At 44.6% G+C, this 24,325-nt stretch overlaps 1 protein-coding gene across 3 annotated transcripts in view; it reads right to left on the reverse strand.

The window, feature by feature from the left end:
- ppp1r9ba (protein phosphatase 1, regulatory subunit 9Ba) overlaps positions 1–24,325 on the reverse strand; it is a 64,879-nt gene that overhangs the window by 25,475 nt on the left and 15,079 nt on the right. The window lies entirely within an intron of this gene.

Below are 24,325 nucleotides of genomic sequence, written 5' to 3' on the forward strand. Positions count from 1 at the left end.
ATCTCTGCTAACAGACATACAGACCTCTACCCAGAGCTGAAAGGAGAGCCAGGCGGCCAAGGCGCAAACAGGGCGGAAGGAGACGTCTCCAATAACCAGACAGACAGGGGTGGTGTTATATACGGCCCGCTGATACAAACACACACCCTCATGGCTTCTCACTGAGCTAATGGCTTCTCATCCAACATAATAAAGTCTATCTAGTTTAATGTGTGTGAGTGCGCTAGAGAGAGGAGAGAGCGTGTGTGTGTGTGTGTGTGCACATGTGCATTCGTGTGTGCATTTAAGGCCTCTCTCCTCCCTCTGCAGCCAGCCAAATTCACTCTGGCAGCGAGGACATACTTCTGGGTGGTGTTGGTGTGCCCTGCTGCTCTGGCAACTTGTGGGTATGGAGAGCAGTGGTGAGGGTGCTCCAGTGAGCGGTTAGGTGGGGTGTATTTTAGCGCTACTCAGGTGATTTATATTTAACAGGGCGATGTATTTTTCATAACCTCCCGTCCTGCATTAGATAGGTGTCCGGGCAGGTCTGGAGAGGTAATGGCGTTTTTTGGGGGGGGACGTTCTGCTTTCAGAGGGATGAGGTTTCATATTTGAAATGGGGTCGTGCACGTGTGCGCACGCACGCACACGCACACACACACACACACACACACACACGGAGTTTCACATGTATTATTCATATCATAAATTGGGAGGAATCTTTAATCCAGTTATTTGATCTGATTCAGGGTTGCCATGACGACACTATTCATATGCATTAATTTCCATAGTAAAAACCCGCCACCAACAAATGAACAACAACAACAGTAATCCACAAGCGCGTATAAATAAGGTAGATACTCTCTTGCTGAGGTTAAAAGGATAAACACAACCCTCAACCTTTAGGATTTTGTACTGCTAGAATTCTAACCCCAAACCCCCTAGAGGCCTAGTCCAAAATTTGATGAAAGACATTTTCAACACCTTGTGCTCATAGGAGCAGAGTAAAGAAGGTAGATGGGGCACAGACGTGAGAAATCGTTCAAAGTAGGCAACAAGGGAATTGAGTTCATCAGCTGGCCAGGGGAGAATTTAATAAGCCGTGTGGTATTTTATGGTGAAATTCAGATTGACTGTGCGAGAGGCAGAAAGAGGAAAGAGAATAAGGATATGGAATTCAGCATTGGTTCAAGTCCTCGAATCTCCTCTTCAAGTTTCAGTTTTCCATAAGAGTGACATGAACACTGTCTGCTTCAATAAGCTCTTACTAAAAGAAGCCGAGACCGGACACTAGTACAGTGAAAGTACAGTGAAATGTACAGTGAAATGTACAGTGAACTGCTTAACTTAATAACTACCCAACAATGCAGGATTCAACATCAAAAGAGAACAACTATTTTTTTTTTTTTTAAACAAGATGACAAATACTACACCTAAATAACGTGTAGGAGTGTGATGCGTCTTCTTGTCAAGCGAAAGACGTCGCTTTATCAGCCGCTCTATTCAGGGCTGCGAGTAGTTGTGCCACGCCCCACTGCTCCAAAAAGGCAGAAGATTCATATTTACTACTGAGAAAGAGAGATCACTACCCCTAGTAAAATACCAACACTTGTTAGCTTTCTTTTACACCAGAGACGGACTACTTATCACAAAGCCACACTGAACTAAGCCCAACCGTAAAATCAACATGTATTTAACTGATGGGGGGGCTTCATTTACATAGAATTTGCATAACACCCCCCAAATGGAAAATAAGCCAACAAACTATGCCTCTGATTTTACAGCTCAGCTGGTGAAAACCCAGCACTGCCACCAAGATGTTTAAAATACAGAAACATTTCGTCCTAAAGATAGCTCTGGATAAGTTACAGCACAGGGAGCATAAGAAAAGGAACAGACATTTTATAGCACATAAACCGGAGGTGTGTTAACACATAATATCATATGATTGGCTGTATGTAGCAGCCAGCGAAGATGCTGTTTTTACCCTCCACCTATTAGATAACTACAACCAGACTGATTCAGAGGGGTCGGGTTAGATGCAGAAGACACATTTTCGGTGGAATGCATTCAGTTGTGCGAATGACTAGGTATCCCCTTTCTCTTTTAGAACGTATTCATACCTTTTGACTTATTCCACATGTTGTTGTGTTACAGCCTGAATTCAAAATGGATTAAATGTATATTTTTTTTAACTTACAATACCCCATAATGACATGGTGAAAACATGTTTTTAGAAATGTTTGCTAATTTATTGAAAAATAAATACAGAAATAACTAATTTACATAAGTATTCACACCAGAGTCAATGTTTGAATCACCTTTGGCAGCGATTACAGCTGTGAGTATTTCCGGGTAAGTCTAAGTGATTTGCACACCTGGATTGTACAATATTTTTTTTTTTTAATTGTTCAAGCTCTGTCAAGTTGGTTGTTGATCATTGCTAGACAGCCATTTTGAAGTCTTGCCATAGATTTTCAAGCCGATTAAGTTAAAACTGTAACTAGGCCACCGAGAAACATGTCGTCTTGATAAGCAACTCCAGTGTATATTTGGCCTTGTGTTTTAGGTTATTGTTCTGTTGAAAGATGAACTTGTTTCCCAGTGTCTGTTGGAAAGCAGACTGAACCAGGTTTTCCTCTTAAGATTTTCCCTGTGCTTAGCTCTATTCCGTGTATTTTTTATCCTAAAAAAAAAAAAGACCACCTAGTCCTTACTGAGTACAAGAATAGTCATGATGCAGCCACCACCACCATGCTTGAGAATATGAAGAGTGGCACTCCAGTGTTGTGTTGGATTTGCCTCAAACATAACACTTTGTCTTCAAGACATAAAGTTCATTTCTTTGCCACATTTTTTTTGCAGTTTTATTTTAGTGCACGTTTTGGAATATTTGTATTCTGTACACGTTTCCTTTTCACTCTTAACATTTAGGTTAGTATTGCGGAGTAACTACAATGTTGTTGTTCCATCCTCTGTCTTCTCCTGTCACAGCCATCCAACTCTGTAACTGTTTTAGAGTCGCCATTGGCCTCATTCTTCCTCTCCAGCAACGGAGTTAGGAAAGACGCCTAATATTATCTTTGTAGTGAATGAGTGTAATCGATACACCACCCAAAATGTAATTAATAACTTCGCCATGCTCAAAAGGATATTCAATGTCTTTTTTTTTTGTGTTAAAAAAACAAAAAACATCTACCTAGAAGGTGCCCTTCGTTGTGAGGCGTTGGAAAACCTCTCTGGTCTTTGTGGTTGAATCTGTGTTCGAAATTCACTGCTCGACTGGGGGACCTTACAGATAATTGTATGTGTGAGGTATAGAGACGAGGTAGTCATTCTAAAAAAAAATGTAACGCTATTATTGCAGAGTCCATGCAACTTATGTGAGTTAAGCACATTTTTACTCCTGAACGTACAGTTTTTAAGCTTGCCATATCAAAGAATGGGAATACTTAAAGCAAGAGAGAGATGGAATGATTGGTTCTGTGAGAGAAAATAGAAATAAAAACAACCATTCAAATCCTTAAAATATCCATTAGGCCCTTTCTTTCACAACCTTGTTTTTGACCCCTTCCTCCTCCACACATATCCCATCACTCTCTCTGCCTAGGAGCATCAATATTTTATCAAATGCATTGTAATCTCAACTCTCTGCTTTTCAAGAATCTCTCGCCTGCGCTCTCTCAACAGTTTCCCCACTCCGTGTGAATACCATCGCCGTGGTCACATGGTGCCCGTCGCCATAGCAACCCGCAGCTTAGCAAATGTTAGTTTTGACACCAGTTTCTCTCTCGTATCTCTCTTTGTCTCTCTCTCCCCAGGCTGCAGTCAGAGGGCAGTTTCTCTCTCTTCAGTGTCAGCGTCTCTCTCTGTCTAGACTTCGGGGAATTAATTTTACACATATGCACATACACACAAACACTCACACGCCTTTTAAAACGTGCACGGCACACATTGAAAAAAACCTGTGTGCTTTCAGTGTCTCCACTGTCATGGCGTATTGCTCAGCTAAATAGCGAACATCTAATTTAACTATTTGACATCTGAAAACATAAATCTACAATACCTTTGGCAATTTGGTCGAAAATCAGCGGAAACTTCCACAGCGGGAAAAACATAAAAAATACCGCCCTCCCTCACTCGATATGAACAAGCTGACCAGCTCAATGATCTCTATACTAATCTCTCCATCTTCCTATAGAGAGTCAATTATACATTTGCTGTACTAAAACTATGGGCAAAAGCTAAGTAATGGCTTTCAGAGCTGTAATGGACCTTATGATTGTAACATGAGAATGAGGACAGGCAAGAGAGAGTGGTCTTTACTGTAGCTCAGTTAGTAGAGCATAACGTTTGCAACGCCAGTATAGTGGGTTCGATTCTCAGGACCACTCGTAGGTCAAATGTAGGCACGCATGAATGTAAGTCACTTTGGATAGAAGCGTCTGCTAAATGGCATATATTACTGAACAAAAATCTAAAAACGCAACATGTAAAGTGTTGGTTTCATGAGCTGAAATAAAAGATCCCAGACATTTTACATATGCACAAAATGCTTATTTCTCTGTTCTCTGTTCTCTGTTTCTCTGCATTTTTCCTTTGCCAAGATAATCCATCCACCTGACAGGTGTGGCATCAAGAAGCTGATTAAACAGCATGATCATTACACAGGTGCACTTGGTGCTGGGGACAAATAAAGGCCACTAAAATGTACAGTTTAGTCACACAACACAATGCCACAGGGGGGGGCGTGCATGCTGACTGCAGGAATGTGCACCAGAGCTGTTGCCAGATAATATAATGTTAATTTCTCTACCATAAGCCAATGTCATTTTAGAGAATTTGGCAGTGTGTCCAACCGGCCTCACAACCGCAGACCACATGTAACCTCGCCAGCCCAGGACTTCCACTTCTGGCTTCTTCACCTGTGGGATCATCGGAAACCAGCCAACCGGACTGCCGATTAAACGCAGTAGTATTTCTGTCTGTAATAAAGCCCTTTTGTGGGGGAAAAACTTGTTCTGATTGGCTGGGCCTGGCTCCCAAATGGGTGGGCCCTATGCCCTCCCAGGCCCACCCATGTGAAATCCATAGATTAGGGCACAATTAATTTATTTCAATTGACTGATTTCCTTATATGAACTCCAAGTCAGTAAAATCCTTGAAATTGTTGCATGTTGTGTTTATATTTTTTGTTCAGTATATTATGGATACAAGCCTTAACAATGGTATATTGGCCATATACCACAAACCCTTGAGGTGCCTTATTGCTATTATAAAATGGTTAGTGGTTACCAGCATAAATACAACATGAGAATGAGGACGGACAGAGAGAGAGACGATTCCAGATGACCTCAGAGATCCAGATACGACCAGTGGAAAATGAACACAGCTGCCCAGCATGATTTCACAGCCATAAAACACCAGCCAAATGCAAACCAGTAAAAAAAAATGAGAGTGAAGTTATTGTAGTGACTAAGATAGTTACAGTAGCCAACTATTTTCAGATAATGTATCCATGTAGATGTGCAGGCTATTGTATAGCACACAGACATGAATAAATCATTTTGATAGTACAGTATATAGTATATTTTGGGCCCTGCTCTGGCCTGATGTGACCAGTTTGGAAAGTCCTCATCCCTAGCTGGCAGCTTGTCCTGTTCCCCTGCCTGCCGTCCCCCTGAAGCTGTACATTGATACAAGTGGCCAGCTGTGGCAGGGAGAGCGACACATGGGCCATGTCCGAATACCCGTACTCGCATTCTAAATATTAGGGTATTTTGGGTATGCAAAAAATACAACGTTTTATAGTGTGACATTTCGAAAATGTAGTACGCTTTAAAATGCCAGGGTGTCGTACTCCTTTTCCGGCTTTTCATCTCGTAGAATACCCGGCACACTATCGAGGAAGATAATCGTCCACGTGTGTTTGACAACAGCCAGCTGGTAATCAGCTGAGGGGACACGCTGTACCAAAATGAACGAATGGCGTAATTATGCGTCAGATGACACATTCTAAGTAGGATGAGCCTAGTATGTTGCTTACTGCATTCGTTCTTACTAAACAGTGTATTCTAAATGGTGTGTAGCTTTAGTAAGTAGTAGGGAAGACAGATTTCTTACACTGCCATGGACTAACCCAATTCAGGGAGAGAGAGAGAGAAAGAAAGAAGAAAATTGAGAGAGGGGTGGGGGGAAATGAGGAAGGAAGGAGAGGAGAAGGATAGAGGATAAAACAGATGTCCTGGTTGTGTTCAGTTTGTGGGAGCTGTTCTTAACCACTTATACAGGATCAGCTATTATTCCATCAATCTCCCTAACGGTTGAGATGAAGAACGCGGGTTAAATCTGAACCTAGATCTGTGGTTCAAGGTGACCCCTACCTTTAGCAGGTTACTTTAGGGGAGAGCGAGGTGGGTAGAAAGTGACTGCGTCCCGAACGTTCCTATGGGCCTAGATCAAAAGTATAGGGAATAGGGCGCAATTTTGGACGCAGAGACAGTGAGGAATGTGGCTGGGCTGATCACTGGGTTTAACCATCTCCCGGTCCCTGCCTCTCAGCCATTCCACAGGATTTAGCTGGCATGTGGCTGGCACAATGCTAGCAACGGCATAGCATGTCGCTAACGCTAACAGCAGAGCAATTACAACCATAGAATAGACTGTACCTTCTCCCTTGGCTCCGCCCAGCTGTACAGTGTACTGCGGTGGGGTGGAGGGGGTGTGGTGGCTGGCTGGAGCCAGGCGAACACCACGGACGAGTGTACGTAAAAGCTCTGGCACAGTCAGCGGTTTAGACTCCAGTGAGGCGGGGCAGAGAGTGTGCCTAGGTTTTATTTCACAAGCTGTTTTTGCTTTTTAAAAAAAAGAAGCAAATGGTTTCACGCGCCTTAAGAGCGATGTAAATTGGGCACGCGGGCCGATGTTTGACACTGCTGGCCTGGTTACCATGGACACACACAGCTCTCAGTCGGGCCTGTGGACACCGGGAACGTGACTAGAGTATTTTCAGCATCCCTCACAGAAAAACACCATATAAATGCAATCAGTTTGGGCAATAGGGCTCATGCATGTGATTAAAGCACGTGGCAACCCGCAGTGATTGTGATACTCACCAGAAGGGCTAAGAGAAACACAGCAGAGGGGGGAGAGATGGTATAGAGGGAGGGGAATGTGGAGAGAAGAGGGGTCCACAACTACTGCCACAGAGTCCCACACCCCCTGTTTGCATTCAAGACTGGGTCAATTTCCCATCTCCTACTGAACTCCGTTTTCTTTGGAACAGTCTCCCAGAACATCTCCAGGCACTGCAACAGCTTCAACTCTTTCAAATTCAAAACCAAAAAAAGATGTGGATATTCCACGTAAAAAGCCTCATCCCAGTAACTTCTCTGCCTATCAGCCTTTCGTCTTGATTAGGCGTTGTACTTTAACAATCATTTTTCCTTTACCCCTTAATTCACCATGTTGTCCTTCTTCTGTGTGTAAATCGCCAATCACTTGTTTATCCCTCTTAAAAATGAGAGAGAGAGAGGGAGAGAGAGAGAGAGAGAGAGAGAGAGAGAGAGAGAGAGAGAGAGAGAGAGAGAGGCAGAGTGCATCATCGTTACACACAGCAGGCCTTAACAGTGCTCGTCACAGAGGACGTCCTCGCCTCTGCTCTGTACTGTCCCCTTCAATGAGAGGCAGGTCACTGACAATACTGTACACACACACACACAGAATGCAGCGGGGAGGGGACACTACCAGTCACAGACACCATTCTCCCAACGGGAGCATGAATATGTCCACATGTAGAGGATCTTAATAACACTTCAGTAGGGCGGTCAAACTCATTCCATGGAGGATCTGGTGTCTGCTGGTTTTTAGCTTTTTCATTTCAGTTAAGACCAGGCGAAGGGGAGTTCCTGACTAACTAGGGGCCTTAATTCATCAATCAAGTACAAGGGAGGAGAGAAAACGTGCAGACACTCGGCCTTCAATTGAACGAGTTGGACACGTGCACGGCAGCATCTGGCTTAAAAAGGTAGACTCAGCAATGGCGTCATCATGCATAATGTGGAGGCAACACAGTTCAAATCTGCCAAGATCTTCCAATTTGCAGCCTCCCTTGCTGAGTGTACATTTTATTATTTTTTCAAACACGTTGCTCAAGGGAAAACAGCAGGTCTACGCCTTTAATTCAAATCCCGAATCCCACATTATAAACGCCAACTTTGTCCCAGCCACTATTGTACATTGCTGCCTTAGCACGCTAGGCTAACATTGTTATGCCTAACGGCTACCACAGCAGGGGCAGGAGGAGGCTGTTTGCCTAGCTAAATAATCCACTTGGTGATCTGATAATGAACCTGAGGAGACATGCTGGTTTTAACAGTGGAGGGGCGGGGGGGGTCCACGCTGCTGGGGTTTAGCATTGAGGAAGGGAGAGAGGCGGGGGGAGAGAGATGGGCGGGTGAGGAGAGAGTATTTTGATGAAGACGTTTTCCTGTCTAGATGTGCGCGCACGCACACACCACACACACTTAGCCTCAGTCTGTCTTTATGTCTCTAGGGGGTTCACGTGTCACTACCCCTGACAGCTAAGGGTGATGGGCAACAACAGCAAAAATCCATGTCGCTAAGGAGTTGCTATGGCGTCAGCCACACCGTGGTGCAAGCGCTGTATCATAGGTCTATAGTCAGTAGAATACGCTCAAGACTGACTCTGGAACAGTTTCAGACACTACTGGGGAGGGACAGGAAGCACAACATGACGACAGGAAGTGGTTGATACTGATCGGCTTCTGTTCCACCTCCCTTGTGACAGGCCTGTGTGTGCGTGTCGGTGTGTGTTTCCACTGTCAGACTGGGGGGGGAGTCTTCCCTTCCTGTGTGTGTGTGTGTGTGTGTGTGTGTATATCTTCAATAGAGCTTTTGGGTGTTTCCCATGAATTATAAGCCACAAATAAAGCAAAAACATACACCCAGCGCCCAGCCTCGTGACTCAACCCAAAGAAATCCGCCGCAACCCATCGGTTGGGAAACATGGGGCTAAAGCATTGTACATTCTAGCCTGTATTAGTAGGCCTACAGAGAAACACAGCGCACTGCTCTAGTCCATTCAACTACTCAGAAAGGTGCACACACCAGTTGGCATGTGAAAAACGACCATTCACAGTTGAAATAAAAGAACGCTCCCATGTGCCTTTCTGCAAAATCCTCGGGTTGTACTGTACAGCAGTTATCATATTACTATGGCATCTTACCATAGCCAGGGGGAGGGACTATGGCAGTCTATTGTGGAAGAATGATGTGCCAGTAAACGACATGGAGACTAAATCAAACCATTCCCTAGATGCATTCTCAAAAGATGGCTTCAAAAACTATTAGATATACATACTGTGTACCGAGATCCTCTGAAACTAGAAACAATTCTAAACACTGCAGGATACTTTGTGACTTGAATATCGATTCATACCAGGGCTCAAACCAGACAAATGCATGACATAGTAGCTAAACCGCACTAGCTAAAGACTCGGTCGGAGCCCATCGGGGAAGAAGCGACTTTCAATTTCCTGTTCAATTAACCTCCTCTGGTTTTACATTACATAAAAAGGTCATTTGTCACAGAGTGCTTATCTACAGTAAACGTAGCAACTAGCTATATAGCTAGCCATCACGGAGATAGCCACGCTAGCTCCAGTAATGTGCCATCCCTTGGCTATCAAGATCAATGACACCAGCACAGACTATGCATTAGCTCCATTGCGATCAGACGGCATTGTAAAGTATTAGATTAGCAGCAGGAAATGTAGTCTTCGGAGAACACTGCAGGCACGACAGCAGTTTCCCCATGTAAGAGTGGGGATATATGCATGGTATGTTAAACGCCTGGCAGGGTAGCAGCTAGGAGCTATTCAATCATGAGTTATTAATAGTAGCCCAAACTCTCAGCTAGCTAAAATCATTAATTAGATTAATTAGATTTCCATCGTACAACATCTCAAACTGCTAGATGAGCAGGAAGCGTAGGAAATACTATATATTAAATCACCTCTATTAAATCACATTATAAATATAGAAAAGCAGTAGGCTTTTATTTTTTTTTAATGACAGACCGAGCTCTGGTCTGCTGAAGGGATGGAATCCACATGAGACGAGAATATCCCACATTCCCTTTCTCCCCGCTCTGTCGACTTCCCCAAAGCAAGCCCAGGATAACAGATGAAGGGAGGGATAGACGCTCCTCTTTCTGTGAAGGGAGGAGGAGGGAGAGGAGAGGGAGCAGACTAGCTGCAGGGCTTCTGGCTGTCATTGTCATCGACACGTGGAGCTTGCTAGGGCAGGGTACCAGGGCTGAGACCAGACCAGGTCTGAGACAGAATCTGACACTAGGCAAGATTCAAACGCTGAAGGAAAGCATTTACATGAATAACGTGTTGAGTTATTTACTGTATTTAATATTGGCTGACTTGAATATCGATTCATACCAGGGCTCAAACCAGACAAATGACACATAGTAGCTAAACCGCACTAGCTAACGACTCGGTCGGAGCCCATCGGGGACGAAGCGACTTTCAATTTCCTGTTCAATTAACCTCCTCTGGTTTTACATTACATAAAAAGGTCATTTGTCACAGAGTGCTTTGCCTCCCAAAAATGTGTCGCCCCAAGCCTGGAGGCCACAAACGACAACAGATCTCCCAATGTTCCAAACCCCATTTGGGGTTAAAAGATCAAAGCTTAAATACATGTTATTAATCCCATGAAGTATGGCTGATTTTAGTGGTCACCAATCAATAAACCAATCACATTTGATTTTTTTACCTTTATTTAACTAGACAAGTCAGTTAAGAATAAATTCGTATTTACAATGACGGCCTAGGAACAGTGGATTAGCTGCCTTGTTCAGGGGCAGAACGACAGATTTTTACCTCGTCAACTCGGAGATTCGATCCAGCAACCTTTCGGTTACTGGCCCAACGCTCTAACGACTAGGCTACCTGCCGCCCCAAAATGACGGTATACACCCCAGCTGTAGCCAACTCCGTGGCCAACTGGAGTGTCCGCCCTGAGATTGGAAGGTTGGGAGTTCGATCCCCGGCCAAGTCTTAACAAAGACTGTAAAAATGGGACCCGATGAGTCTCTGCTTGGCACTCAACATTAAGGAAATAGATTGAGGGTAAGGCCCTGTGGTAGTCCAGCATCCTGTTCAGGGGGTGTACTTGCACATCAAGCTTCCTCACGCTACAGAAACAGGAGATAGGCGCCTATGAGGCATTCCGGCTCGCAGAAGCCAAAGCTCATGCAAGGCTACTTACTTACACCCCAGCTGTATGAGGAGGAGAGGCGGCAGGGGTGGAAGCTACCCCCTCATCATGTCCCTGTAATTACACTGCGTATCGGTTGACAGAGTACCCCTCCATTGATGGATAAGGTGATGCAGCTCAGTGTGAGACTCGGTAACGCGAGTCATTCGGCAACACAATCACCGTCACATGAAAACGATCATGCCCGTCACAAAACAGCCATCATAGACTAGTCATCCTACCTACTAGCACCATCATTCACCATCATCTCTGTCACATAATCAACGCATGTCCAATCAACATTCAATATGACTCTTATATCCAATATAACAGTATTGAATGGTGGATATGGGGCTTTGCACTGTTAGCACATTGCACTGCTCTCTCTCATCTCTGCAGGAAGACACACACACACACAACAGACAGAACCCAGAGGATTCGCTTGTCAATATGTTTAACCCTTCTGGGGCACACAGACACAACCACTAGAAATGATTGGACCTATAGAAACGTGCTGAGGGAGAGACAACATGAGCGTGAGGAAAGACAGGGGTGGGGGGGTGATGAGGGAGGGAGAGAGCGGAGGAGAGCAATAGCGGGAGTGACGCTCTCCTCCCTGCTAATCAACAATGGTGAGAGAGAGAAAGGGAGAGAGAGGAATGCAGCATTCCCTCTGTTCTAATAACACACTACCTCTCTCACCAGGAGTGAGGGAGGGAGAAAACGAAGGATAGAGCACTCTTCATTTCTGCTATCAGCCCTATATATAATATAGAAATATGAGAGAGAGAGAGAGAGAGTGTATCTGGCTGGAAACGGTGAGGTACCTGAGCCGTTTATTTCTGGTCCTCCACCATGATGAATGTGGACAGTACTGCAGGTCAGAACGACCCACCAAGTCAACGTGCAGAGTTGAACACTATCCGTTTAGAGTTAAAACATTTTTTAAAAAGGAATTGAGTGTTTTACTGGCAGGCCGGTTATCAATCTTTCTAACGGTGTGAGCCTTGCTAACACCTTGAAGTTAACCACATTCTATCTTGGCGGCATCGTTTAAAACAACAAGCCTTGCCCACCAAGAATTCAACACAGCAGAAGCCACAACAGTCAAACGCCTCCCCCCGAAATTTCCCCCCACTCCTTCTGCACAACTGCCATTCAAAATAGCAGGCCCTCGACTGACTACTACCAGCAGTAGTGTTACTGCAGAAGAGGGAGAGTTCACATGAACGTCTCCTCTCCTCTCCTCTCCATCTTCCCTCCTTTCTGAGAGTGAAACAACCTGGGAAGAAAATGCATTGGAAGGTTCTGAATGCTGCAGTGTCCCCTCCCTGCTCCCTCCTCCTCCTCCTCCTCCATCATTCCCCCTCTTACTCTCTTTCCTTCTTGCAACGCTGACCCAGTGAGCAGTACTGACGTCACCAACCACCCCAATTGTGACAGCACCCGCCACTGGAGCAGCTGGACCAATCATAGAACAACTCTGCTACTGCTGCCACAGAGCACCCTGGCTGTCAGAGACCGTCCAATCAGCTTCGAGAGAAGGAAGGGAGGAGGGCTTACACACACACACCAAAATATATAACTACACGCACACACACTTGCATAAAGATACGAAGACTCTCTCATACACACTGGCCAGTCGGCCACTGATACACAATAAGAACACAGACATGGCCTTTCTCTCTCAGACCCCCACACACACACACACACACACACACACACACACACACACACACACACACTTCTGCTGACAGGGCTGCGTGTGTGAATCCCTCTCTAACAGGGCAGCCATTGAGCTATGCCTCTCTCTCTTTTAGAGGTCATGGCAGTTCTCAGCCTGCAGCCTTTTAAAGATGAACACCCATAAATAACCCTGCAGCTGGTGTACTGTAGTGTACCATCTATCTATCAGCAGTGTGATCCATTGTGGTCCACTGGTAGGGGACTATTACTGCACATTATGTCACAGGGAAACACTAGCTGTAGAACTGGCCACACATTGGGTTACTACAATGAATGAATTAATTAATTAATTAATTAATGTATGTATGTATGTATGTATGTGCGTGCGTGCATGTATGTATGGGTATGTACAGAGGGGAGAACAAGTATTTGATAACCTGCAAAATCGTCAGTGTATCCTACTTACAAAGCATGTAGAGGTCTGTAATTTTTATCAGAGGTACACTTCAACTGTGAGACGGAATCTAAAACAAAAATCCAGAAAATCACATCGTATGATTTTTAAGTAATTCATTTGCATTTGATTGCATGACATAAGTATTTGATACATCCGAAAAGCAGAACCTAATATTTGGTACAGAAACCTTTGTTTGCAATTACAGACATCATGCGTTTCCTGTAGTTCTTGACCAGGTTTGCACACACTGCAGCAGGGATTTTGGCCCACTCCTCCATACAGACCTTCTCCAGATCCTTCAGGTTTCGGGGCTGTCGCTGGGCAATACGGACTTTCAGCTCCGTCCAAAGATTTTCTATTGGGTTCAGGTCTGGAGACTGGCTAGGCCACTCCAGGACCTTGAGATGCTTCTTACGGAGCCACTCCTTAGTTGCCCTGACTGTGTGTTTCGGGTCGTTGTCATGCTGGAAGACCCAGCCACAACCCATCTTCAATGCTCTTACTGAGGGAAGGAGGTTGTTGGCCAAGATCTCGCAATACATGGCCCCATCCATCCTCCCCTCAATACGGTGCAGTCGTTCTGTCCCCTTTGCAGAAAAGCATCCCAAAATAATGATGTTTCCACCTCCATGCTTCACGGTTGGGATGGTGTTCTTGGGGTTGTACTCATCCTTCTTCTTCCTCCAAACACAGCAAGTGGAGTTTAGACCAAAAAGCTCAATTTTTGTCTCATCAGACCACATTACCTTCTTCCATTCCTCCTCTGGATCATCCAGATGGTCATTGGCAAACTTCAGACGGGCCTGGACATGCGCTGGCTTGAGTAAGGGGACCTTGCGTGCGCTGCAGGGTTTTAATCCATGACGGCGTAGTGTGTTACTAATGGTTTTCTTTGACACTGTGGTCCAAGCTCTCTTCAGGTCATTGACCTGGTCCTGCCGTGTAGTTCTGGGCTGATCCCTCACCTTCCTCATGATCATTGATGCCCCACGAGGTGAGATCTTGCATGGAGCCCCAGACCGAGGGTTATTGACCGTCATCTTGAACTTCTTCCATTTTCTAATAATTGTGCCAACAGTTGTTGCCTTCTCACCAAGCTGCTTGCCTATTGTCCTGTAGCCCATCCCAGCCTTGTGCAGGTCTACAATTTGATCCCTGATGTCCTTACACAGCTCTCTGGTCTTGGCCATTGTGGAGAGGTTGGAGTCTGTTTGATTGAGTGTGTGGACAGGTGTCTTTTATACAGGTAACAAATTCAAACAGGTGCAGTTAATACAGGTAATGAGTGGAGAACAGGAGGGTTTCTTAAAGAAAAACTAACAGGTTTGTGAGAGCCGGAATTCTTACTGGTTGGTAGGTGATCAAATACTTATGTCATGCAATAAAATGTTAATTAATTACTTAAAATCATACAATGTGATTTTCTAGATTTTTGTTTTAGATTCCGTCTCTCACAGTTGAAGTGTACCTATGATACAAATTACAGACCTCTACATGCTTTGTAAGTAGGAAAACCTGCAAAATCAGCAGTGTATCAAATACTTGTTCTCCCCACTGTATGTATGTATGTATGTATGTATGTATGTATGTACGTACGTACGTACGTACATACAGTGGGGCAAAAAAGTATTAAGCCAGCCACCAACTGTGCAAGTTCTCCCACTTAAAAAGATGAGAGAGGCCTGTAATTTTCATCATAGGTACACTTCAACTATGACAGACAAAATGAGAAAAAAAATCCAGAAAATCACATTGTAGGATTTTTAATTAATTTATTTGCAAATTATGGTGGAAAATAAGTATTTGGTCAATAACAAAAGTTTATCTCAACACTTTGTTATATACCCTTTGTTGGCAATGACAGAGGTCAAATGTTTTCTGTAAGTCTTCCCAAGGGTTTCACACACTGTTGCTGGTATTTTGGCCAATTCCTCCATGCAGATCTCCTCTAGAGCAGTGATGTTTTGGGGCTGTTGCTGGGCAACACAGACTTTCAACTCCCTCCAAAGATTTTCTATGGGGTTGAGATCTGGAGACTGGCTAGGCCACTCCAGGACCTTGAAGTGATTTTCTGGATTTTTTTTCTTCTCATTTTGTCTGTCATAGTCTGTCAAGTGTACCTATGATGAAAATTACAGGCCTCTCTCATCTTTTTAAGTGGGAGAACTTGCACAATTGGTGGCTGACAAAATACTTTTTTGCCCCACTGTATGTATGTATGTATGTATGTATGTATGTATGTATGTATGGTGTTTCCATACAGTATACACTTCCATCTCAGCTTTAGCAGCTGTAAAAGCCTGATTATGCCCGCGGCCCTTTCGATTCTCACAGGTCCTTTATTTCTCTCTGGCCCGCTGGACCGAGGCCAATCACGGGCGTTACACTGTCCATGACGGTGTGGAGGGAAAAGGGTCAAGGTAAAAGGCATGCCCCCCCCAATCATGATCTCTCTCAAAACCACTGCATCTCTACTCCTTCCCCCAGGACACTGTCTCGGTCTCAGCCTCTCTGTCCCATTGACGGAGACTGGCTACTGCCTCCGAGGTCACAGCTGCTAGTAGCTCCTACTGTTGTGTTAACTGTGAACTCTGCAGTTACTATTATGTTAGTGAGACAACTGCCAGTGCTTCTAGCCTACCGCTACTAGAAACATACAGCTACTTTAACTGAGCTACTAAAATGCCAGTGAGCGAGAGAAAGACCCACCCAAAAGCATCAGTTACAACAAAACAATCATGATCTCTCCCAAAACCACTGCATCTCTACTTCCCTCCCCCATCCCTCCTTCCTCTCCCCCTCCACAACCACCCAGCTGGTGGATAAATGTTTAGCTCCAGGAATCCCATTTAGAAAACAGTTAACCTAGCGCACACAGACCCGCTTAGTGGCAAAAAAAATGGTCCCTCCTGTACCCTGTGGATCGGAAACAAAATTACCAACACATGAAAAAAAAAACATGACCCACCAGGCATACACAACAACGCATACATAATGCAGGAGTAGTGAGTCGGCTTTCTGGGCTTGATGAGTTTGACACCCAGAGGCAGGGTGGCAGCGATTCCAATGAGACTTTTTATTTCAAATGGTTGCTTTGAATGGATACGCAGTGAGGTGGATGCAGGAGAGAGAGAGATATTAAGTGAGGACAAGTTAGAGGAGGACTGAGTAAAAAGGAGTGTCGAGAGAGAGAGGGGGGTGATCAAGCGAGGAGGGGAGACAGTGGTACTAACTGACAGAGAACTAAGGAGGTTGACAGAGAGACAGGAAAGAAAGAAAGAAAGAAAGAAAGAAAGAAAGAAAGAAAGAAAGAAAGAAAGAAAGAAAGAAAGAAAGAAAGAAAGAAAGAAAGAAAGAAAGAAAGAAAGAAAGAAAGAAAGAAAGAAAGAAAGAAAGAAAGAAAGAAAGAAAGAAAGAAAGAAAGAAAGAACGAACGAAAGGAAGAAAGAAAGGAAGAAAGGAAGAAATGAGGGGAGGAAAAGTGAGAAAGAGGCACAGTGGGAGAGAGAGTGGCAGAGAGGGCAGGGAGAGGCACAAATCTCATGAGCAAAAAAAAAAGGGAAGGAGAGAGAGTGAAAGAGAACAGAGATGGCAGTGTGCTCGCTCTCTCCCTCACACTATCTCTCTCTCTCTCTTTCTAACAGTTCCACAGGCTTCTAGCCAGTGGAGGACTATCAAAGGGATGTGAAGAGAGAGAGAGAGACAGAAAAGAGCTCTTTCGTTTTCTGTCTCTTTCCACCTCAGCCTGACCCGGAGTGCCTCTCTTCACAACCAACTCCCTGTGTTTCCAGCCAAAGACAGACGCCATTTTCTCCCACGCGGAGGAGGAGTAGGAGAGGAAAATAGCCTTTGTGGCAGCGGCATTTGTACTTCCTCTCCGAGACCAAACAACCCTCGGGGACCATCCTGCAGAGAAAAAAAAAACAAGAACACGACAACCAGAAGAACCGCAAAAGTCTATTCAAAGTCTGGGTGCATCTAAATAGTTAGCATAAGAGAACTCAAAACTAAAACGGCAAAACTTGGCAGTCATCGGAGAAGAGGTAATTAGTGGAAATTATGAACGTGATAGAAGGTAGAACAGTAGGACACACGATTAAAGCCTGTCTTAAAAGGGTCTCTTCATGGTCTCCTCTCCTCTTCTCTTCTTTCTCCTCCTCTGGGTCTTTAAGCCACGACGTGCGAGAGCAAAAACAGCCCTGGAGGCGACTGAGCCAGAGTGACATTCCTCGCTGACGGCAGCCATTTTGGGGGCCAAAAGGTCACAGCGTCGTCAAGATAAGCCATTCGCCAGGCAGAAGCTGCCTTAAAAGTGTTACACAGACACTAAATGCCAGGGAAATAGGTTTCAGTCTACCGATGCCACTGGGGATCATTGCTATGGCACAGACTTTACACGTCACAATGGAGTGTGTGTGGAGCGCACAGCCACTATTTATCTGCTACTGGGTATAAAAACATATATATATATATATATATATATATATTTTAAACACATCTAGAGTAATGTCAAAAGAATGAGGCGAAAGTCAGCTGGGCTCACTTTAACATAATTCACTTTTAGTGTAACACATTTGTAGCATTTGTAGAACGGACTTCGCAACTGCCACACAAATCAGGAAGTCTGAACGAAGCACCAAACATGTCAGATCAGATCGACATTGTCTGATGAAGAGACAGTGTTGGGTGACAACAGGGCACTGAATTTGAAAATTGACACAGAAATGTAGTATTAGCAGAAAATACCCTCATTCTCTCTCTCTGAGGTGAGTCAATGAGCTATTTCTACACGGAAACAATTATCACACTTTGGTTGTGGTAATACCCAAGCTCTTACTTATACATCTACGTTTTACGCTGCCTGATGCGAAAACCGAAACACCTTGGTTTCAGTGCACTTCCTCCTCCTCCCGGGCCTCTTGTAGCTCAGCTAGCTAAGTGACTGTAAAACTCAGCTGTGCGTCACTGGTGCAACACGAACACAGCTCTCTCTCTCTCTTCAGCTCTAACTGCTGTTTCCTGCCTGCCCTCAGCTCTCGTAAACAAGTTCATATTGCTAAGTCTTTCATGACCTCGGCCCTCACAAGTCATGTGATTAGACCTTGCCGTCGACAGGTTCCTGTTGGATTGGCTTTTGAAATGGCCGTTGTGTCGTCCCAATCTGTAACAAGGTGATACTAGTAACAAATGGTTACAGTAACCACCCCTGTGAAAATCTCACTTCTAAAAGTTCACAACAAACACTTATTTTTTCACTTTTTATTGATAGACACTTTTTTCACTGGTTATTGATCATTTCCACACCGTCAACACTATTTTCCACACTGGCCCATGAGGGCTCTGGCCAAAAGTAGTGCACTATACAGGGAATAGGGTGCTATTTGGGACACCGACATCGGAATCACAGCACAACAACGGGCTGTCATGTCTAGCTAGCTGACTTCCAGAGAACATTTTTGTTTAACTAGTGTTCCTTGTTTCTGAGAAACTGGAAGGAAACGGCAGAACCATTAAAAGCAACAGAGCTGCCAGGGCAGTGGGAGGATGGATGGGAGGCCGTAACATGTTTTTATAGACCTGATTACTTGTGCAGGAGCATTTTCATCACGTCGTAGTTACATTTAGTGCACATAGGCTTTCGAGAGATGATGGCCTAGGAAACTAGACCTGCAGAAATCAGACGCTCAACAATAGGCTTGATGCGTATTCAGTGTTCATCTACAAGGTGATCCGTTAGCAGTGAGCAGGGACAGCCTGCTGTAAGCCATGACATGTCAGCCATCCATTGTAAATGGGCATCAGCTAGAATGAATCCCTTCCCGCGGTGACCATTACACACGTGTCACATACAGTATGGCCCCCAAAATGTCTTACACAAGAGTGGAGATCGAAGTGCAGGGAAGCTGAATTAAGAGGGTTGCATAAGAACGAGAGTCAGTCACCACTAGATGCATCGGAAACTTGAGATTTTACTGTGAGCTCATAGACCAAACAAGCAACTCTCCTTAAGTTTCGTTTGCATACCACCAAGAGGTGTCGGGAACACTTTTAAAGGAACGTTTCAAATGTTTATAAAATAATATTACTGTTCCCTTTAAAACTTCAATAGAAGCCCCAGCAGCGACAAATACAATCATGGTTTTGTCTGCAATATCCTAAGGCTCCCTTCACTAAGGGCATGCCGAATAGGCAGAAACACATTAAAACAACTACAAAAAAAAAGTGGGGTTCAACAGGGATGGAATTGATTCTAGTTTAGATATTTAAAAAAGACCCTGCCTCGACAACAAAAAATACCAGACTTGAGACAGAAATCTCAACCTAAAAGTCCTAGTTAAAAGGGATGCACTATATAGGCCTAGATTTGCGAGGTCGCATAAATAATTAACGTGAACATAAAGTGATCAACAGCAGTACCCGGCTAATCCGTAGCTACAGCGTGACGGAAAGAGCAGAGTAGTTGTAGTGACAGGCGAGAGCAGACAGCGCAGACAGCTTGAAGACCAATAATAATCGCATTCTAAAAACGGAGGCTGTGGGAGTTCCACCACCACAACAAAGCCTCTCCACCACAGTCGATCTATGGAGGGGAGCTGAAGAGGGCTGAGAGAGGCTGGAGAGAGAGAGACATGTTTCAGGGGTTCAGATAAAGTGATCAACTGTCTGAGAGACGGATGGGTGTAAAAGAGAGAGGGAGAAATGTATTGGCTATGTGCGCGAGTGAGTACGCACTTCATCAGACTTTGCAGTCTGGGAGAGACATCCTGAATCAACACCCCCCCCCCACCCACCCCTCTCTTTCTCCCCCTTCTCCCTCCTTCCATCCCACCAAAACTCATCCACCGTTAATTGCACTCTATATTCTCTCCGTTGCCCTCCCTCCCTTCCTCCTCTTTCCACTCCACCATCCTTCCTCGCCTTTCCCTCCTTTTCCTGGCTGCCGCAGTTCACACTTGCAAGTGCCCTTGTAGGCGTCTCTCCCAAACACCAGGAAAAACATGTCGAGGAGAAAACACAATAACAATAACAGCAGGCTCTAGCCTAGCTTCTTTGTGTGTCTGAGAAAGTCATTAGCTAAGCGTGTATCCAAAAGGACTAAAAAGCCTCCAAAAGGCCTCCCTCACAATGCAATGTTTGCAGGTGCAGCGATTAAACTGGATTCTTATGAACTGTGACATTGGAGTGTAATGACTATATGGTATCGTTCAGGGTTGGGCTCCATTCCATTTCAATTCATGGTGTGGATAGAAATTCAAAATTCCCCTAGAAAATAAATGGCTTTTGAATTGACTCAAGAGGGAGGAAGAGTAAGAAAGAAAGAAAGACACACACACACACACACGATAAAGAAAGAGAGAAAGCACTCAGTCAGAGCTAGGTAAAGAGCTAGAAAGAAAGGACAAAAAAAAAGAGAGCAAAATAAAGAGAGCATTAGAAAAACACAGAATGAATGAAAGCAGCAGGATTGAATCAAGTTTCTGGAGCATGTTGAGACGGAGACCAGGGTGTGAGTCATAACTAGTGAGGGGGTTGCCAGTTGTCCCCCTACTGTAACCTTCCTTGGACAGCCTCTATAAGAACTAGGCTAAATCAAACCCAAGCGCTTTAGAAATTGTGGATTGAAAAGGTCCAGTACTGGCAACCCTGCGTGTTGCTTTGAGGGAAAAAAAAAAAAAAAAAAAGTGTGAGCCATAAGTAAGTCCTGTTTTAGATGACATTGGTGTTGATATCTTGGTAAAGAGGCAGATTAAACACTGGGGTATTGTGCAGGAATGCATTGAATGTGTTGTGTCAGACAGCCTAGCAGACAGACAGGTAAATATGGTGTCAGAAAGAAGGTACGTATGTACAGGGGAGAGGAAGAAAAAGCCATGATTGCGCCACAGACAGAAAATTCTTAATATAAATGTGTGAGTAGGAAAGCGAGATAGAAATAGAAACAAATGAAAATGAAGGTTGCCACAGTTTAGAGAGTGACAGGGGAAAGCCATTCTCCAGGAGAGAGAGAGAGAAAGAGAACAAAACAATGATTAACATTCAGTGTAAAATGTCATTTAAGTAGATTCATTTGCAGAGATTTGTTTTGCTTGTTAGCGCATAATGGTCATGGCCTTTGGTAGAAATCTGATCCTGAAACAGAGCAGCGATTGGAGTTGCCTGGGCAACAATCACGTCAACAACCATTAATAAGGTCAAAGCCTTCCCTGAGACTGATGGCTTGATTTACTGTGTTCACATGGTCATCAAACTACAATAGGTTGTTTATTTAAAGACCACCATAACACAAAGTTTGGTTATTGATCTACACTTGCAAAGTGTACCATCTTGTTGATCTTGGTTCATTGTATATTTCTGAATCTCGGATTCCAACATGGCCACCCTTCCCTGTATATACTAGTAAGCGTTGCTGTTTTCGAATAGAGATGTAGCAGTAATGTGGCTAGCTTCACGTCGTGCCACGGCATGGCAAGTATGAGGTTCAAGTTGAATGCGTTACACAAGGGCTAGTCATTAACCAATAGCTCACTGGAGAGGTTTTCTATAAGGCTAGGTGCTTTCATGGGTCACTTGAGTGAACGTAAGCCAAATCACATTGTCATAGTTCCTTGACCAGTTACATTTAACTCAAATGTGAGAAAGCTGCTAGATAAAGGTTTGATGAAGGATTTTTTCTTTTTAAAATATTTATTTTCTTTTCACTTTTTTTCTCCCCAATTTTGTGGTATCCAATTGGTAGTAGTTACAGACTTGTCTCATCGCTGCAACTCCCGTACGGACTCGGGAGAGGCGAAGGTCGAGAGCCATGCGTCCTCCGCAACACAACCCAACCAAGCAGCACTGCTTCTTGACACAATGCCCATCCAACCCCGAAGCCAGCCGCACCAAAGTGTTGGAGGAAACACTGTACACCTGGCGACTGCACCCGGCCCGCCACAGGAGTCGCTAGTGCGCGATGAGACAAGGATATCCCCCCCATGGCCCTCCTGGACTCGAACCCAGAATCTCTAGTGGCACAGCTAGCATTGCGATGCAGTGCCTTACACCACTGAGTCACTCGGGAGGCCTGAAGGAAAACTATTTTAAGGAGAAATTATAGGAAATGTTTTTACGGGGAATTACTATTTTTGCTACAATGAGAGCCAAGAGGCACTGGGTAGTCTATTAATCATTATTACACAATTGTTTCATTGTAACCTTGTGATGACAGGGATGTAAAGGGTTACTAACTTACATCCCAGCTCAATTCAGACCCTGCAACGCCCAAAATGACACTCCAGCCTCTTAAATCGATGTGGCACAAACAATCCACTCTCACCATCCTCCTCCTCTAAATGTCAGACTCCGCTAACTGGGAGAAAACACTGAGAAGAGATCACTATGGACGTTGCTCAAATGAAGATAAAACAAGTCGTGGCTTATGGCAGTCAGTGCTTAAGACACTGCCTATACTTGGGGCTATAAAACAAAACACAGCCTGGGATTGAAGGTCCACAGGCATACGGTTAAATGCTGTTCCCATCTCACCCCGGCGGCAAGGCACTCAGACACACGCTATCATTTTGTTTCCTAAAAGCACAGGATCAGCACACCTGGATGGAGAGCATGTTAAGAGCCTCGCTCAAGGGGCCTAACGGTAGGGCGATGTCTTTTAACATGTCTTGAACCCAGCAGCCCTCCAGTGGCACGAACAGTTCCCACATTTTTGCACTGCCCGGCCCAGGGTTCAATCCGGCCACCGAAAGGTCCAAGTCCTTAGCAGCTGGGCTACCCACTGCCCATGATACATGTACAAAAGCTGTGTGCGCTTGACAATGTTTCCCTGTGACCTGGCTTTGTGTCAGGCTTCTGACTGTGACAGCACCTGAAAGTAGATTTGTTTTGTGGGGAACATGCTGGAGGTAGAAGAGATCGGAGTAGGCCTACGTAGAACTGCAGAATAAGTCCTGAGGGGAAAAACAGAGTCTGCTTGCTGTCAATGCCTAACCTGTTTCGGGTTGTGATTTAACCAAGCCCAAGTCAATATTTCATAACACCATATTCAATAAAATCGCCGCTTTAAATCAGGCGAGTTACTGTGCCATTACAGTCAGCAGCGGAATAAATCCTGGGAGAAGTAGGATGTTAAATCATCACATAGAGTGCTGAAGCACAGCCAAGACCAGTTCATTTTGGCCCCATACACTGACTGGGGGTACAGTACAGTACATCGCTGAAGTTAGAGCGTTTGTGAGGTTGTGTCTTGTACAGTAAGAATGCCTCTACTTCCATAATGGAGCATGTCACATAGGCCTACATGACTACCAAGATGGCCGCCTCACGGCCAGGAATAACATTCTTCCTCCCTCATTCGAAGCGCGTTTCAGTTCAGGTTCTAGTCAGGCATGAGCGTCCACAGAGGAGTAGGCTCTCTCTAACATGAAGGCACGAGACAAAGACGATACAGTAACCGTGGATGAGGAGCGTCACAAACCAGTGGTTTTCCAGTGGGCAGAAACAAACAGTAGACTCACACCTGTGTCGAATTACATTGGCTTTTACGGCTAACGTTGAAGTCATGCTATATCCTCATTTGTTCCAAAGCTTCCACTGACCCCCCCCCCCCCCCCCCCCCCAAAAAAAAAAAAAAAATCTGAAGAGTAGGCAATTCAAAAAGTATCAGAGAGATGGAATGAGGTTCACAGATAATTAGGATCATTAGGAGCTATCATTCACACCGACAGAACACTTAACAGGCTGGTAGAGAGACTCCCAAGGTTAGGTTAATGAACCAGAACAAATACAAAAGCATCTGTTTAAATTGAGTTAAGGCCATTGGTAATACAGTAACTGTTCTGTATGAGTAATATTGTCTAGTTAAAGAAAAACCAGCCTGGATAGTGGAGAATAATAACGTGCTGTTTGTGAGCAATA

The sequence above is a fragment of the Oncorhynchus mykiss genome, chromosome 13 (assembly GCF_013265735.2).
Source record: "Oncorhynchus mykiss isolate Arlee chromosome 13, USDA_OmykA_1.1, whole genome shotgun sequence".
NCBI lineage: Eukaryota > Metazoa > Chordata > Actinopteri > Salmoniformes > Salmonidae > Oncorhynchus > Oncorhynchus mykiss.